The sequence below is a fragment of the Anoplopoma fimbria genome, chromosome 4 (assembly GCF_027596085.1).
Source record: "Anoplopoma fimbria isolate UVic2021 breed Golden Eagle Sablefish chromosome 4, Afim_UVic_2022, whole genome shotgun sequence".
NCBI classification, from domain to species: Eukaryota; Metazoa; Chordata; class Actinopteri; order Perciformes; family Anoplopomatidae; genus Anoplopoma; species Anoplopoma fimbria.
Window position 1 is genome coordinate 22325883 of NC_072452.1, and position 15646 is coordinate 22341528.

At 39.5% G+C, this 15646-nt stretch overlaps 1 protein-coding gene across 5 annotated transcripts in view; it reads left to right on the plus strand.

The window, feature by feature from the left end:
- The window catches only part of ldb2a (LIM domain binding 2a), an 87873-nt gene that overhangs the window by 38787 nt on the left and 33440 nt on the right, over positions 1–15646 (plus strand). The window lies entirely within an intron of this gene.

Below are 15646 nucleotides of genomic sequence, written 5' to 3' on the forward strand. Positions count from 1 at the left end.
CCCAACACTTCCTCCTCTCCCCCTCACCCCTCCCCCATCCTCTCCTCTCCCTCCTGCTTCCCTCTCTGCCCAAACAGTCACCATCCACGCGTGGCGTGAGGTTTGATGAGGGTGACCGGAGATGTGTGTGTCTTTCTCTCTCTCTCTCTCTCTGCTCTGCTGTTCCTTCCTTCTCTCTTGTTACACTCTCGTCCTTATCTCTCTCTTCCTCCCCCCCCTCCCAGATTTCTGCTGGGGAAAGTCAAAATGATAGAGGTCCGTTCAGCCGAAACTGGTCTGCAGATGTTGAGAAAACAAGACAAAGACATACAGTATCTCGATTTTCTTCCTCTGTGAATTGCCAGCAGTATTCGGCTGCTGTTGAAAAGGGCTCCTCTTGGCTTTTGTTTGATTATTTCCTCTGCAAAAACCTGGAAAATGTAGCGTGAGGATTGATTAATAAATAGTCAGTGTACTTTGTTTGTATTTATGTTTAGTTTTTAAACTCAAATACAAAAAAAACCAAATTGAGTAATTTCCTTTTTTTTTTTATTAGATTATTTTTCACTATTTTATAGCTTTATTTGAAAGTGACAATGAAAAGAGATTCATGACATGTTTGGTAAGAGACAAGCAAACAGTGTAACCAGGCAGAAGGGCCGGGGACTCGCTGCTCAGGGCGTTTGCCCCCATGTGGTATGTGCCCCAACCACTCAGCCATCATCTGGTTTTGTTGCCGTTGTTCTACGTTTTGTCAAACAAACTAAACAACACAACCAGTTTTTAAGAGCTGTGATAGACATCATTCTTGGAAGTGGTGACTGTGGTGCTAAAGTCACATCGTGTCTCTAATGTACGTGACATTTTGCAGCCTTGTTGTCTGCACAGAGAAGACTGTTTTTTTTTTCCAGCGGTGCACTCAGCCCTCCGCTTGTTAGCTGTTTTAACACCAGCGAGAAAAAAATGCTGGTCCACTTTGTTCCAGCTGTATGGCATTTGTCTGTCAAGCAGTATATGAACATTTAGAATATTTACGAGTCTTTAAGCAGCTGCATGTGAGTCCTAATAGTGAATAACACAAAGCTGCTGTTTTCTTACTCTTTGCATCCTTGTATCTTTTAGGATCTTTGAATCAAACATCATGTCTGTCTGAATGAAATGTTAAGCTGCTAGGTTGAGTTTTTTTTTATCAATTAAGACACATTTTAATTACTATTTAAGCTTAAGTTGTAAAATGTTCATCAGCAACATATATCAGTTGTTTGACCTACAATATCCACAACTAAATATGATTTAGATTACCGTGTTAGAAAGCATTTGGTAAAGGTAACCGAAAGCCCAGAAAGCTTCTGGTCTTGGTTAAACATTTATAAGGCCAACTGTAACCTGAAGCTCATGCGAGGACGTGTTTATTCGTCCAATAAAAAAACTAAACAATGTTTAATTCCTAACCTTTAACCATGGCATTTCCAAAAATATAAATACATAGATTAAAAAAAAACACATTTTTCTAATCAGAATTACAGTTCTTTTCAAAACCGAATTTAATTGAACAATTTACATCATTTCCAAAAGTATGCCAGCTTTGTGAATGAACAAACAAAACCTCAAACTAAATGGAAAATCAACTCTCATCTCGTCTAGAAAATCTGATTTCTTAAAGATTTGAGGATCGTTAAAGAAGAGCATTGATCTTAATTGGGCCACTGCATTAATAAATACCATACTGAAGAACGAAATGACACACAGGCGTTATGTAAGCATGTGTAACTGACTATTTGGAGAGCAGAACCTGTTGAGAAGCATCAGAAAAGAAATGCTAGGGTTTCGTTAGATTCACATTCATTTCTACCTCATTACAACATACAACAGAAATATTTTTTGCCTGGTTTGGTCAAGCTTTCATCCATTGTGGTCCCACCTTTTAATTTAAATGTGTATTGTCTTGAAGTCTAAATACAACCTATCTTCTTTTCTTTTCATAAACGATCATGAGGCATTGGTTTGATTTCCTCCTTCTTCTTTGAGTGACAATAACTTTGATAGCAGGGGAGCTCGAAAACTCAGCATCACGGTATTAAAGTGGGCCGCTCCTCTCTTTGCCACCCGGCAGCCTCGCTTTTTGAAATGTAATGTGGAACTACGTGAACAGCGGTTTCCTCCAAACGTAGCGGCGTCTTAATGATGTGCTTTGGCTCGTTCGTTTCGACAATTGTGCAAAAGGGGTTTTTAATGAAATCTCTTATTGTTTTTTTGGTTGCAAGGGCAGTGGGGGAAGTGTTTACCTCGAAAAATAGAGTACAGCAGCCCCCAAAATGACAGGAAATACAGAGAGAGAGAGAGAGAGAGAGAGAGAGAGAGAAAGAAAAAGAGAGAGAGAGATTGAATTAAAGTTTTATGACTGATGAATATTTCATGTTCTGGGCAGTGATTCCCACATTCTGGTGTGTGTTTATACGAGTGTGTGTGCATGCCTGTGTGTGTGTGTGTGTGTGTGTGTGTGTGTGTGTGTGTGTGTGTGTGTGTGTGTGTGTGTGTGTGTGTGTGTGTGTGTGTGTGTGTGTGTGTGTGTGTGTGAGCCCCAGTATGTGTGAGTCTTTCTCTGGAATACATGCTGGGTGTTTTTAACCCTTTCTCCACTGTTTTGGGACACTGCTGTACAGTTTGTACCAGTATGTAAACTGGCTTTGGTCTGATATCGTAAAAGGAAATGGTCAGATTGCATACTAATTACAATACTCACACGTCTTATGTACATTCAAAGAGTTGGTTGCTGCAAAAAGTCCTGTCCTTCATGCTGGCAATGAAGATATCTCGTTTTAGAGCAAATACGGGTCAAAAGATGGGGGTCAAAAGCCACTGTTAAAAATGAAATCCTGAGTTCAGCCGATGCTTATAGTTCAAAGTCGCATTGCTTCAGTTAATAGTACCACACACTAGATAGATGCATAATCAGGCAAAGCTGTAACGATTAATGGATTAATTGATTAATCGATAAGCCAATGGACAGAAAATGAATCTGCAACGATTTTGTAAATGATTAAACAAAGCTATGTTTATTTCAGAACGCTCCTCACACGTTGCGTGTGCATATTGCAGTCAGAAAGTGGATCATACTTCTCTAAAAAATATCCAGTAAATCACAAATAGAGCAAAAGCTAAAAGCAGAAAACGCCCAAAAAGTCACAATTTTGTGTTGTTTCTTCACGACTTTCTGTTTCTGTTAATTATCTTATGATACCTCTGATTTATTTAATGATCCTTTGCTGATTCGACCACAAGGTTGGGTACTACTGATGTAGAAAAGAAATGACTGAATATGAGACGTTTACCGTGCGTTCGTTGTGCTTAAGTTAATTCATAGAGGAAGGTAAGCAGAGGATTTGCAGTGGAGTTGTCTTTGCTAGATGTGTTTTTTTCTGAACAGAAGAGGATTACTGAGCCTTTAAGACTTTGCATGAGAGTTTTCTATTAAAGTAGAGTTTATAGAATCAGAACCGACTCGTCGCGTTGTCACTTGCGTCTCTGCTCGTGTGAAGCTCCTTGCGACAATCCTGTTTGTCGGAGGCTTGACAAACAGTTAACTTGAGTCGACTTAATCAGTTTGCCGATGATCTGATATCCGTCCCCGTTGACCCAGTAATGGTAGCTCATGATGGGTATTTAGACAGAGATATGAGTCGATGAAGACAGACATTTGTTTGCCAAGTAGTGTAGCCTCCCCTCCACCATCGATTAATCCCACGGATCAATATGTCAGCTTGATTTTTCATGCGTGCATCTCTCCTCTCACCGATCATCAACAGTAGCTTACAGCGAGGGGGCAATAATCAATTTTAATAGTATTTTTAGCTTAGCTTATTGATTACAACACATACTGTAGGTCTAAGCAAAGCACTGGTTTGTACACTAGTCACAGGCAGAAAGAAAATCAATATTACTATCTGAGTCTGTTGATCTGGGTTTTTCAAGTCCCATAATCTGTTTGCTTGACTCTAACCTTTCTGCATGTGAACGCTACGAGGTTACAGACACAACTCAGTAACTGTAAAGTCAGAGATTATCCTCTAGAGAGAGCGACCAAATCCCTGCTCCCCCAGTCATTTTAACCACTTGAGACTGGAATCACTTGGAGAGAGAGAGCTGAAAGCCTTTAAATGTAACAAATGTAGAGCAGCAGTGTTACGAATCACGAGACCGTCCCCTGGGAAAACATATGCTTCCAACAATCACGGCGCTGTCAACACATTAGCTTCTGCCAGTGATCCCAAATGTCTGTTTGTGTTTGCTCTTCATTTAGCATGACGCGATGTGACATGACATAATACATACATCATAATAATGTACCAAAAAAATGAAATAAATAAAAAGAACATAACACAAAGAGCCGGTTATACTGAAAACATTGCTTACAGCGTGACACAGGATTTCTTTTTCATAAGTGGAGGCAGGTGTATGAACAGGTAATGAATGACAATAAAGTATTAAAATATAAAACATGTTTTTATAGGAGAAGTTATAATTGCTGACACATACTGTACATTTAATAGACAATTGAAAATATCCTTGTAGCTGTGTATAACTGCTTTGTAGTGTGATGGAAAGAATTTAATAAATATATCTCCAAAAGATTCATGAGCTATATCAATATACATATTATATACACTTTGATTTTATCCATATTACCCACTCCTAGCATAAAAAAAGGGGAATCATTGCATTGATAGTATAAAACGAGGACTAATCTTAAGCATTAACTTGGAAAGTGATCCTCTCACCCTGTAAATGTTAGTAGAAAGGGGTTTCCACAAAACCTCAAAGAGAATTGAACCCCTTACCTATTGGTGCCTTGCTCTATCTATCGACCTGCCCTAAACCAGCACAAAGAAAACGAGTCTGATGATTATTTGCAGTATGCAGACATTATGGATCATACACACTTCCTACATGCTCTCCCCCTTCTCATTTCCATCCTGTTCTCTCTTCTGCACTGCGGAGAGCTGCGTTTGCTGCATAATCGCCCACTGAGTATCTCCCGACTTTCTTTCCTGTTTCTTTTTTTTTTTTTTTTTTTCTTTCCCTTCCCCGCTTTTTAATTTGTCTGTACTCGTACCAGCGTGCGGAATTTAATCATCAACCAGCTGGACAGGTTGGAACGAACAGTCCCGACGAGTCTTGAGTGGCCTTGGTTTGACTCGTCTTGTTCTAAATTGAAATAATGCCATTTAGATAGAAAAAACACCTTTCCTTGCAAAAATGATTGATGGCTCAAAATTAGACACAAATGATGGTACTTTTTCAAAGGATAGAAGTATGTTTAATCTGTGGCTGACAATATAATCAACCCCTCAATGCAGTAGATGTCTATACTTTTCATATATTTGATGATGAACCTCTTCCACTCCATGCAGACCTCAACACCCTCGGTCTTTCAGAGGCTGTAGCCGGCTCAGTTTTAGAGCTAGAGTGAAAGTATCTGGTATTATATTAAACTAGAAAGCCTAAAGAATCCATTGGTACCAGCCATGCTGGTGTCATGCTAGCTTGTCAGGGAGGAGGCTAAATAATGCTCCGAAGAAATTTTCGTGAGGGAAAAACTAGCGTGGCTGTATTCACAGGAGTCACTTGACATCTCACCTCGAGATATCAATGAAAAAGGGTCCTATGGTACCCACAAGTCTTCCCTTAACAGAAATGCCCACGTTTTGCTAATCCTATGGAATTTTGTGCAAAAATCAATGTATGGCTTTCCTAGGTATATTGACAATATGCTAGTTTCTTAGTAGTTTTTCAGAACAGAACTGCTCACCATCAAATCGCTGAAAAATGCAATTCTTGCAGAAATCTCCAAATGTCATGCATTCGATACCAAATAACAGCATGGCATTTTACTGCTCTTTTTTATTCAATTGGTTGATTAAGCGGTAATTTTTGTCTTAGTCGACTAAGATTTATTTAGACGCGTAGTCAATTTTTATACTTTTTCATGCTTAAAACGTTCAAATAACTTATGAGCTTCAATCCATAAATCAAGTTATCGATATATCCATAGATCTGATGTGTATGAGTGTTAGTCGACTAAGATATACTTTGGTTGAGATTGATGGATTTTTCTGTGGTGTTCTTAAAGATCTTGGTGGCTCTTTATGTTATTTTATTTTATTTTATTTTATTTTTTTAGCACCAAATCCATGTAATATATAAACCCAGAAATTGCTGAAACAACTTATGAGCGATAAGTGAGCATTAGGATGTTCTTAACCCTTTAACACTTCATTATTAATAATATATGACTTCAATCACTCCCTGCTGAGCTGCATCCTAAATGAATCTCCAGGTTCCCAGTGTTCAGTTGATGTACACCACTTCTATGTGGCATCTACTGTTGACCTGCTATCTCCCACTAAAGACCCCCCCCACCACCACCACCACCACTCCCCTTAAAAAAAGGTTCTATGGTAAAGAGGGCTGAAGTGGAAGAGGTTTAAGTTATGACTTCCGTGTAATAACTTCCTTTTAGAGTAGAATTCTTCTTGTGTTTGCTGCCACTTTATTGCGATTTAAACCGGCCATGGTTCCAGCCTCTTACTCTCAACTTCATGAAAAATTGGATTGATACTCTGTGATTGATTCTGCATTAAATTCTTGGGCTGCTTTGCCTCAAGAACTATACAGTATTTGCTCTTTCCTGTTTCATACAGAAACCTCTGACTGCCGGGTTGAAGCATTTTTTGTTTGAATATTTTACGCATTTAGCATTAAACTCATGTCTGGAAATAAAGTGCCTTGCTTAAGGGCTCTAGGACAAGTCACATGGCTGTAATAATAACGATAAGAGATTGGCTTGAATATTCATCTTTTAGTCATAGTTATATAGATATACAAACGAATCAAAAAACTATAAAAACATTTTCTATCATTTATTCAGTAATTTTACCTGTTTAAAAACTCTTGCATTTGAATCCATAAAAATATTAATGGATGGTCTGTTTACTCATGGGGGATAGAAGAGGTGACCGTAGTTCACTTTCCTGACGCATCTCTACGTGTTTACATGTATCTATTTTTTTTCCGTGGGTGTGCATATTGTTTACGTTGCTGCCTCTGTACTCCCCTGGTGCATCATTACTGTACATGTGCTACATATAAGTGTGTGTTTGTGTGTGTGAGTGAGTGTTAGAATGGACAACACAGATTCAGCCGGCTCACAACATATATCTGCTCTGCTCTCCTGTGCACCATGGATGTCAACTTATACACCAATACGAAACAGTAACAAGCACAGACAGAATCACACTCAGACACACGGGATGTAAACACACACACACACACACACACACACACACACACACACACACACACACACACACACACACACACACACACACACACACACACACACACACACACACTGAGAATCACAGAGGAATGCATCAGTACACACAAACAGTATTCACATAAATAAAATCATTCATTCACATGCACATGTGTATAATGTAAGATACAAACAATACAAGATAAAACGACATCCATGTTCCTACACAAACTGCACATGTTTTTTTTATGTGTTTACACACATACAGACTAGGGATGACTTCTAAAACCTCAATAATGTTTTTCTACTGAAATCTGTTAATGCATTTATTATTAAGAAAGTACCAAAAGTTAGCATGCTCTGATTTGTTTTGTTGTTTCTCATTATTTGATGAAATAATTCCTGATTTTAATCAATATTTAGTCTACTTTAGATTATTTTAAAGACTGGTTGTATTTCAGCTATAAGTTATTGTATGGCTGCTTTTGTTATGACAACATTTGATATTTGAGAAATGTGACTTTTGCTATTATATAGATATATAGCTATATATCTTTTTTTGACAGCAAAGTCTGGTTTTGATATTGCTGAGAGAACTCTGGTATTTTACTGGCAACTTCATGAAACATCCAACCCTAACTTTTTAGAAGTAGTTTTAAGAAACAGTTTGTTATATAAGATATCTTTCCTACTGTCAACAAATCCTTTAAAAAAAACAAAAAGTATTGTCTGTGCTCTCACAGCCTGATATATCTTATTATATACAGTATACCCTTTTGCACTGGGTGCTTTGTCCCTTTATTACAATCACCATGGAGTCAGTGCCACGTTCATTGTCCTGCTGCTGTGAATACTCATTAATCCCCAACAAATGCACTATTTGCTTCTGTTGGAGTTATGTTCACCAAAACTACAGCGCCCAGCTGTTTGAGAAGATTATTAAGCCTTTTTGAAAGAACAAAAACTGAACATTTGTGACCTGATTTCAAAGATTTACTGTATGCCGTATCAGTACAAAGTATTAAGAGATGGTCCAACGTCAAAAAAGTATTTTGATGGGATTGGCTGTGAATTAATACAATATAGAATAACGGTTTTACATTTTCTGCACTTATCTCAAACAATGAACACAAACACACACACACACACACACACACACACACACACACACACACACACACACACACACACACACACACACACACACACACACATCTGGACATATTGTGATTGTTGGTTTGGTGTGTGGGTGTGCACATGTGAACATAAGCAGGGAATGAATTTCATGAATATGAATATTAACCATATATGCATACAGCTCTGGTTGAATGTGTTTTTGAGTGCATGCGGTTGATTGTGTGCGGTTGATTGTGTGTTTGTGTGTGTGTGTGTACCGCTGTGTGTACACAAGCCAGCAGCCCTTCTTTCTTCTCTCGCTCCGGAGCAGAAGAACCACTCTCTCGCCGTTCTCGCTGGCTGACGTTGCTGGCAGGAGTCCTGGGGACCGACGGGGGAAACAATCCCAACAAAGTGGCATGAATTAATGTGACTAATTAACACCGCGTTAATTATTTGTAAATTGCATGTTTGGGTACACGTTACTTGAGAGGCATATGCTGCTTGTCGTGTTCGCCCAAACAAGTGCCAGCTAATCTGTATCTCTGGAGTGCCCCGCGTCTGAAGACGGGCCAATCAGCACGGTGCAGGGAAAAAACAAAACATGAAGAAGAAGAGATGGAAAGAGAGAGGGAAGTGGGGTGAGGTGAAGGGAAAGAAAAAACAAGTAGGATCGCCAGCAAATATATTTTTTCTCGTCTGGACTCCATGCTAGTTTTGTTTTTTGTGCCGTTCTTCCTCTGAAGTTTGTTTGGCTTGTTGGTGAGTGTGCTTATTAAAAGATAAGTGATAGTGTCGTCGACGTGTGGCAACAACATGGGGCTGACGAGGCGCTTTATTTTTTTGGGTCGTGTTGATCATTTTGTCCTTCGTGTCACTGTGGAGTTCTCCTTATGTCCATACTTGGTACTTCTTCTTCTTTTTTGGTAATGATTTAATGTGAATTTTACGTGTTTCTTTTTCTTTTTGGGATCAAATCTTGCCTTTACCCGCAGGATCTAGCACTGCAATGATAAGTTGATTAATCACTTAGTTGGTCAACAGAAAAACCATTCAACAGCAATTAATCATTTAAGTCATTTATCAAGTGAAAATCCGAACATTCAGCATCTCTGTCTCGGATTGTCTCTGTTTTAAACAAATCTAAATTGACTATATTTGAATACTTTTGTGCTGTGAATCTGAAGACATTACCTTGGACACTTGTCGGGCTGCAACTCACGATAATTGGCATTATAGATTTATCTGGCGATTTATCAAGATGACACGATCAAGACAACATCTTCAAATGATACTGTTTTTAAATAATGTATTAAATAAAAGCAGAGAAAAGCATCAAACCCAATTTTCAACAATGTTTTTGCTTTCATTCCGGTTGATCTCTGACTACAAAGTAGAAGGGGAATTAAAGATAGAAAAGTACATTGAAATACAGGAGATTAAAAACATATCAGTGATTATTATTACAGTCAGATGTCCTTTAAAAGTGCCCTTGAGCAAGACAATGAGGCCTGCTGAACTACAGCAACTCGGCTCAACCTGTGCCAATGTAAATACAGAGTGAGGGAGCCTAGAAAGTATCTGAAAGAAAAAACACACGACTGCTGCGCTTGAAATGATCCAAAACTTGCCAGCATGGCTGCCATTACATGCTTATCTATCAGCCTGTCGCCGTGGGATACGCACACCGGGTTTTATTAGGACAGTTTTGGTTGAGAAGACGCAACCAAAACTCCTGCATGGCTCGGCGAGGAGGGCGAGAAGCAGATCTGCGAATCACCTGAGCTCCCCCCCCCTCCTTCCCCCTGTCTCCCTCTCTCTCTCTCTCTCTCTCTCTCTCTCTCTCTCTCTCTCCCCCCCATTACTCCTCAGTGAGTCTTCTCTCCCTCATTGACAAGCCCTTATTTTTTCATCTTCCCTCCTAGTTTCTTCTCTCTCTCTCTCTCTCTCTCTCTCTCTTTCATCCCTCGCTCTTTTTTCCCCCATCCCAATCCCTCTACACCCCCCTACCACCACCACCACACACACACACACACACACACCACCCCCCCTCTACCCTCCCTTCCTCCCCCCTCGCCTCCTCAGAGCTCCTCCGCATTAGCAGTCAACTCCACTCCTAGACGTACTTTGTTTTTCAACCGTGGTGGAGACTGAGCGAGGGAGGGAGCGAGATACAGAGGAGAGAGAGAGAGGAGAGAGAGAGAGAGAGAGAGAGAGAGAGCATCATTTACACAGTCATCCACGCCGAGCGGACCCTGCAGCTCACCCTCCCCCCCCCCCCCCCCCCCTCCCTCCCCTCAGCCACTGCTCACGATGCCAAACATTTTATGTGTTATTTAGTCATGCCTGACTTTATCGAATTTGAAAAACATGCCAGTCACGGGTACACCCTCCCCTCCCCCGTTGTCTACCCCCCATCCATGTCCCCCGCACCCTTACCCAACCGCCAAAATCATCCTTGTCTCCCTCTCTTTCTCTCTCCCTCTCCCTCTCGCTCTCTCTTTCGATTGAGACTCTCCCATCCAGGTTTGACCTCAAGAGCCTCTCGAGCCACTGTCTTTGGGGACATTTCACTTCTAAATGAAGTTTTATTCCCAGGCTTCACTCGCCACTCCTCCTCCCCCCTCCTCACACACACATACACCTCCTCCTGACCACCCACCCTGGGGGAAGGAGAGAGAGAGAGAGAGAGAGAGAGAGAGAGAGAGAGAGAGAGAGAGAGAGCATAATTCTAGCCAACAGAGTGTTGACTCTAAGATGGATTATTTCTGCTTGAAATCAGAGGCCATGTGCTGCTGGATAATACGGCTGTCCCGATTTTTTTTTTTTCCCCCAGCAGTGTTCTAATGATGGAGATTTGACGAGCAGCAAAATGTAGAGGAACAGACATATTTGTTCCACCAGGCGAGGAACGGGAAGCTGAAGGAAATCCCAACGAGCTCGCCTTCATAATCCTAAAGTCAGGATTCATGGTTGTTTTGTTTTTGCTGTTATTTAATATGCTGACGTAGCTCGGTGGGTTGGACCGGGTCACTGACACTTAGTGGGATTAGGGGGTTGATTTCAACTTGAACCAGCGATGCAAAAAATAAAAACAAAAGTATCTAGCATGTTGTTTTTTAGCGGGGTTTACAGAAACGTTTGTACCCAAACAGCCTTATCAGATGAGCTTAAGTAGCTTTACATTGACTCCTGATTCAAATTTGTTCATTTGAACTGGTTTCATTATATAACAATGAATATTGTTACAGTATATATATTTTTTAATACAAGACCCTGGAATATCCAATGTTTAGGTCGGGTTTCTTCTTCTTTTTCTGTAGGTTTGGTCAAATTTACATTATTAGTTCGCCCACTTTGCATGGCAGAATTACTTTAAGCTGTAGTCTGAACTTCTTTGCTTACATGGTAACGAGTTATCACATTCTCGATGATGATTATCACTGCTGATAGTTGATTCATTATTATTATTAAAATACATTTACTGAAGAGCGGACTCGATAAATCTGCTGAAAACAAAGACGTGGATTTATTTTTTTAACCATAGTCATTTGTTCAAATTAGCCTCCACAATCCTTCCATATACCCACGGGGTAACTGCAAACTGCTCCCGCGGGTACGAGTACCCCTGGTTGGTGTTCAGACAGACATTAGCCCTGGTCTGTAAAAAGCAGCCTCCTCATTCATTTTAATGGGCCCATTCTGATGACGAGGCGGGATGCCTTCAAACTTGTAGATGGCTTATTCAAACTGGAGCTGCTTGATCTTACTGTCTCAATGGTAATATCCCACCTGTACCCACAAATGCAAACCAGCAGGGCTGTTTTACCAACCTCCACTTAAACGTGTGATCAGTGTATCTCTTTATATACATTGGAGATTTGCGTACCATGAACGTTATCTGTGTTTTGCTGAAGTGTCCTGTCATCCCATTACAGACGGGCAACAAGATGGCGCAACACATAAGTAAAATTCAAAGATATATATAAAAAAAGAAAACTCAGATTGGATCTGAATATTCAGAAGAGGGAACATTAATTAGGGTGCAAATGTCAGACCAAACAATTGCTGGTTCAGATCCCCTATGCATTTAAGTGAATGAGAAGCACTTTGCCCTTCAGTAACTGCTGGCCCTGCCCTTGAGCAAGACGAGCTGCTCAAGTGGAACTGCCCAGCGATGTTTGCATGAAGCCTGCGGTCGGACTGCAGCTCTCATGCGTGCAGCCGTGTGAAGCAGGGCGCTGCTGAAAACTGGTATCTGTGCTCAGCAGAAACCCTATAGCTTGAAAAATAAAGGCTTGAAAAGAAATGAAAAATGTGCAGCTAAGATGTTGTGTTGGAGATGCAATGGGCCGACCTGCAGATTGACCGTGCACAGCCGCTCAACAAGTAACAGAAACGGCAATATTGAGCTCTGCAGTTAGCAATTTTTTTGTCTCAAGCGAAAGCTGTTTGACGCAGCTGCTCTCTGTTGGTGCTGAGCAGAATCCCTGATCTACATATTAAGTTGTGCATTGAAGACTGTCTCGCTTTATATTCAGAGTAAACCTTGTGCATTAACATCTCATTTTTCACTTTCGCCTCTCATTATTGTTTCCAAACACTGAAATAAAGCTCTGCCTACGCTGCAAAAATATCCATCTGAACTAGTCATGTAATGAAGTGTTGACTATAATCAGATTTTTTTTTTTAAGAGCTGAAACAATTAGTTGATAATCAGGTAGTCTATTAACAGAGAAAAACGGATGATCGTCTCATTATTGTTATTCATATTTTCAGCATAAATGTCATAAATGTAAGTTGTTACAGCTTCTCAAATGTGAATATTTGGTTGTTTTTTATCTTCTATGAAAGCCATTTCATTTTTTGGGTTTGCTTCTGACTGTTATTGGGGGCAAAGAAAGGCATTTGGAGAAGTCACCTTAAAATCTGAAGGGAATTTTTCCCCTTTTTTCTAACATTTCAAAGATCAAATGATTAATCGATAAAATATTCTACAGATTATTGAAAAATAACCATCAGTTGGAGCTTTACTTTTCTTTAGAAAGGTGACAATATCCTTTGAGTTTTATAAAATAGGTAATTTTTTGATCATGGAAGCTGGTTTTGTGGTTGATACTGTAAGCATAAAGTTGATCATCCAACTCTGACAATAGAAGGAGCTCTAATATACAAAGAATTGGACTTTCTGCAGTTTGGTCTGGTGGATAGAAGACGTGTAGCAGGATTTCAGGTTCTTACTGGGATTTCCATCGACATTGCAGAGGTAGAGAAGCTCAAAACTAAAGAACCCCTAAGCTGCAAAGCTGAAGTTTAGGTGCGATGGTGTTGGTTTCAAAACCTTTGCTGAGGAAGCTCCTGTGTAAAAACAGTAGGCTGTAAAAAACAATAGTATTTTCATATTTTCATAATCGAAAGGTAAAAGCCCAGAAGAAAATGCTTCTTAGGACATGATTTCATGCTATAAAATACATTCAAGTATTCAAGAATCAGTATCTTGCATACCATCATAGTGCATCCATAATGTAATGGGAAATGTAATTCTCTCTCTCTCTCTCTCTCTCTCTCTCTCTCTCTCTCTCTCTCTCTCTCTCCCTCCCTCTCCCTCTAACACAGAGGAGACAGAAACCAGACGAAGCCTGAGGGCTATAAAACACTGAAGACACTTTCTCCCTCCCTGACTCCTCCTCTAGTTTTCGTCATTGTCTCTTTAGGCTTCTGCAAAAAAAAAAAAAAAAAAAAAAAAAAAGTTTGCACTGCAGAAGTCGTCCATCTTAATAATTCAGTTTAATACTAAACTTAGTCATGGAATCATATCATTCTGAAAAATATATTCTGAAAATACTTTCCTGTGCAGACTCACTCATATGAGGAATATTCAAAAGTGAGAGTTATGTTATATGAAGTGTCACGTCTTGGAGGAAGTGGATCGAGAGGAATTCAAATTCATGATATTGTCAGTTGTTTCAAGAAAAGCTTTAATCTTCAGAAGTGTTGGAAAGAGTTGAATTTACCTCACTGCACTGAGATTTATTTGACTTGTTTCAGAGCAAAATCTGACTCAGAATAAAGGATTGTAGTATTTATTTCAGAGGGTGAACAGGTTTCCTGAATGCTGCCAAGTGTTCGAACGGTTTCATGCAATCCAATAGTTTCTGTAAATCTATAACTCGCCTGTTGCCTTGGGAATCCCGAATCATTAATTGACCACAATCAGCAGGGCGGCCGCTGCTCGATAGCATATATTTAGCAGTGAGTTCATTCAGATTTCTAATGATTACTACAGCACTGCTAAAAATGATTTGTGCCTATTGTTATGCACTTATTGTTTAGTCCCATTAGAAGGCTTCTCAGCTGCTAATGAGACGGGATAAGGGGAGAATATAAATGAATGGATGCTCTGGAAAACTGACATTGGCATTATTACGAGCAACCAGCTGTAATGAGTACAGAGGTTAAAGTCGAATCAATAGACTGAAGCCTGCACAGTCCTTCCAGTGTTCATGAATGATTTTTTTTTATGATAGAAAAGGAGTCGGATAGGAAAAGCACAACATCTTCACAAATATTTAATCAATTTCATTCATTTGAACATCTGATCAGTTTCTACCTCCAAGTAGCTTTTGACAGCCAATAAAATATTTATCTTGATTAATGAATCTACAGCAGATGTCCTTATAAATCAGTTTATGATTTTCTTTGCAGATAAACAATCATTACTTTTGCTATTTTGGATTTTGTGAGTTTTTATTACCTTGAATTTAATTTTATATTCTGATTTATATTGTTTGTTGAATGTCCAGTGTGATATCTAGTGCTATATTATTGTTTCAGAAATACTGTAGCATACACTTATTGTAGGCCAACCCCGAAATTAGAATTGCACAGGTTTACTCAACAAAAGGTCAAAGGGATTTTTTGGAATATTGCAGAAAAATAAGCTCAATGTCAAGTAAACATTTATGATACTTACACGTTTTGTTCGGCAGGATAATCTTCACAAGTGAACGCCACTTTTGTGATTTTTCAAGAGCAAATGCAATCAGCATAAGTAGAAAGCTAACGTTAGGGGTGAGTATAAACATTAATTTAGTCACTTGGTAGCCGCCAAACTTTTTAAAGACACGTAAGAGCTTTGATATTTAAGTGTGGTATTTACTTGTATATTTTATGTAGTAGAACAAAACTTTAAAAATTCTTAAGCCTGGGTCAACCACAGAATTTATTACATGCAAC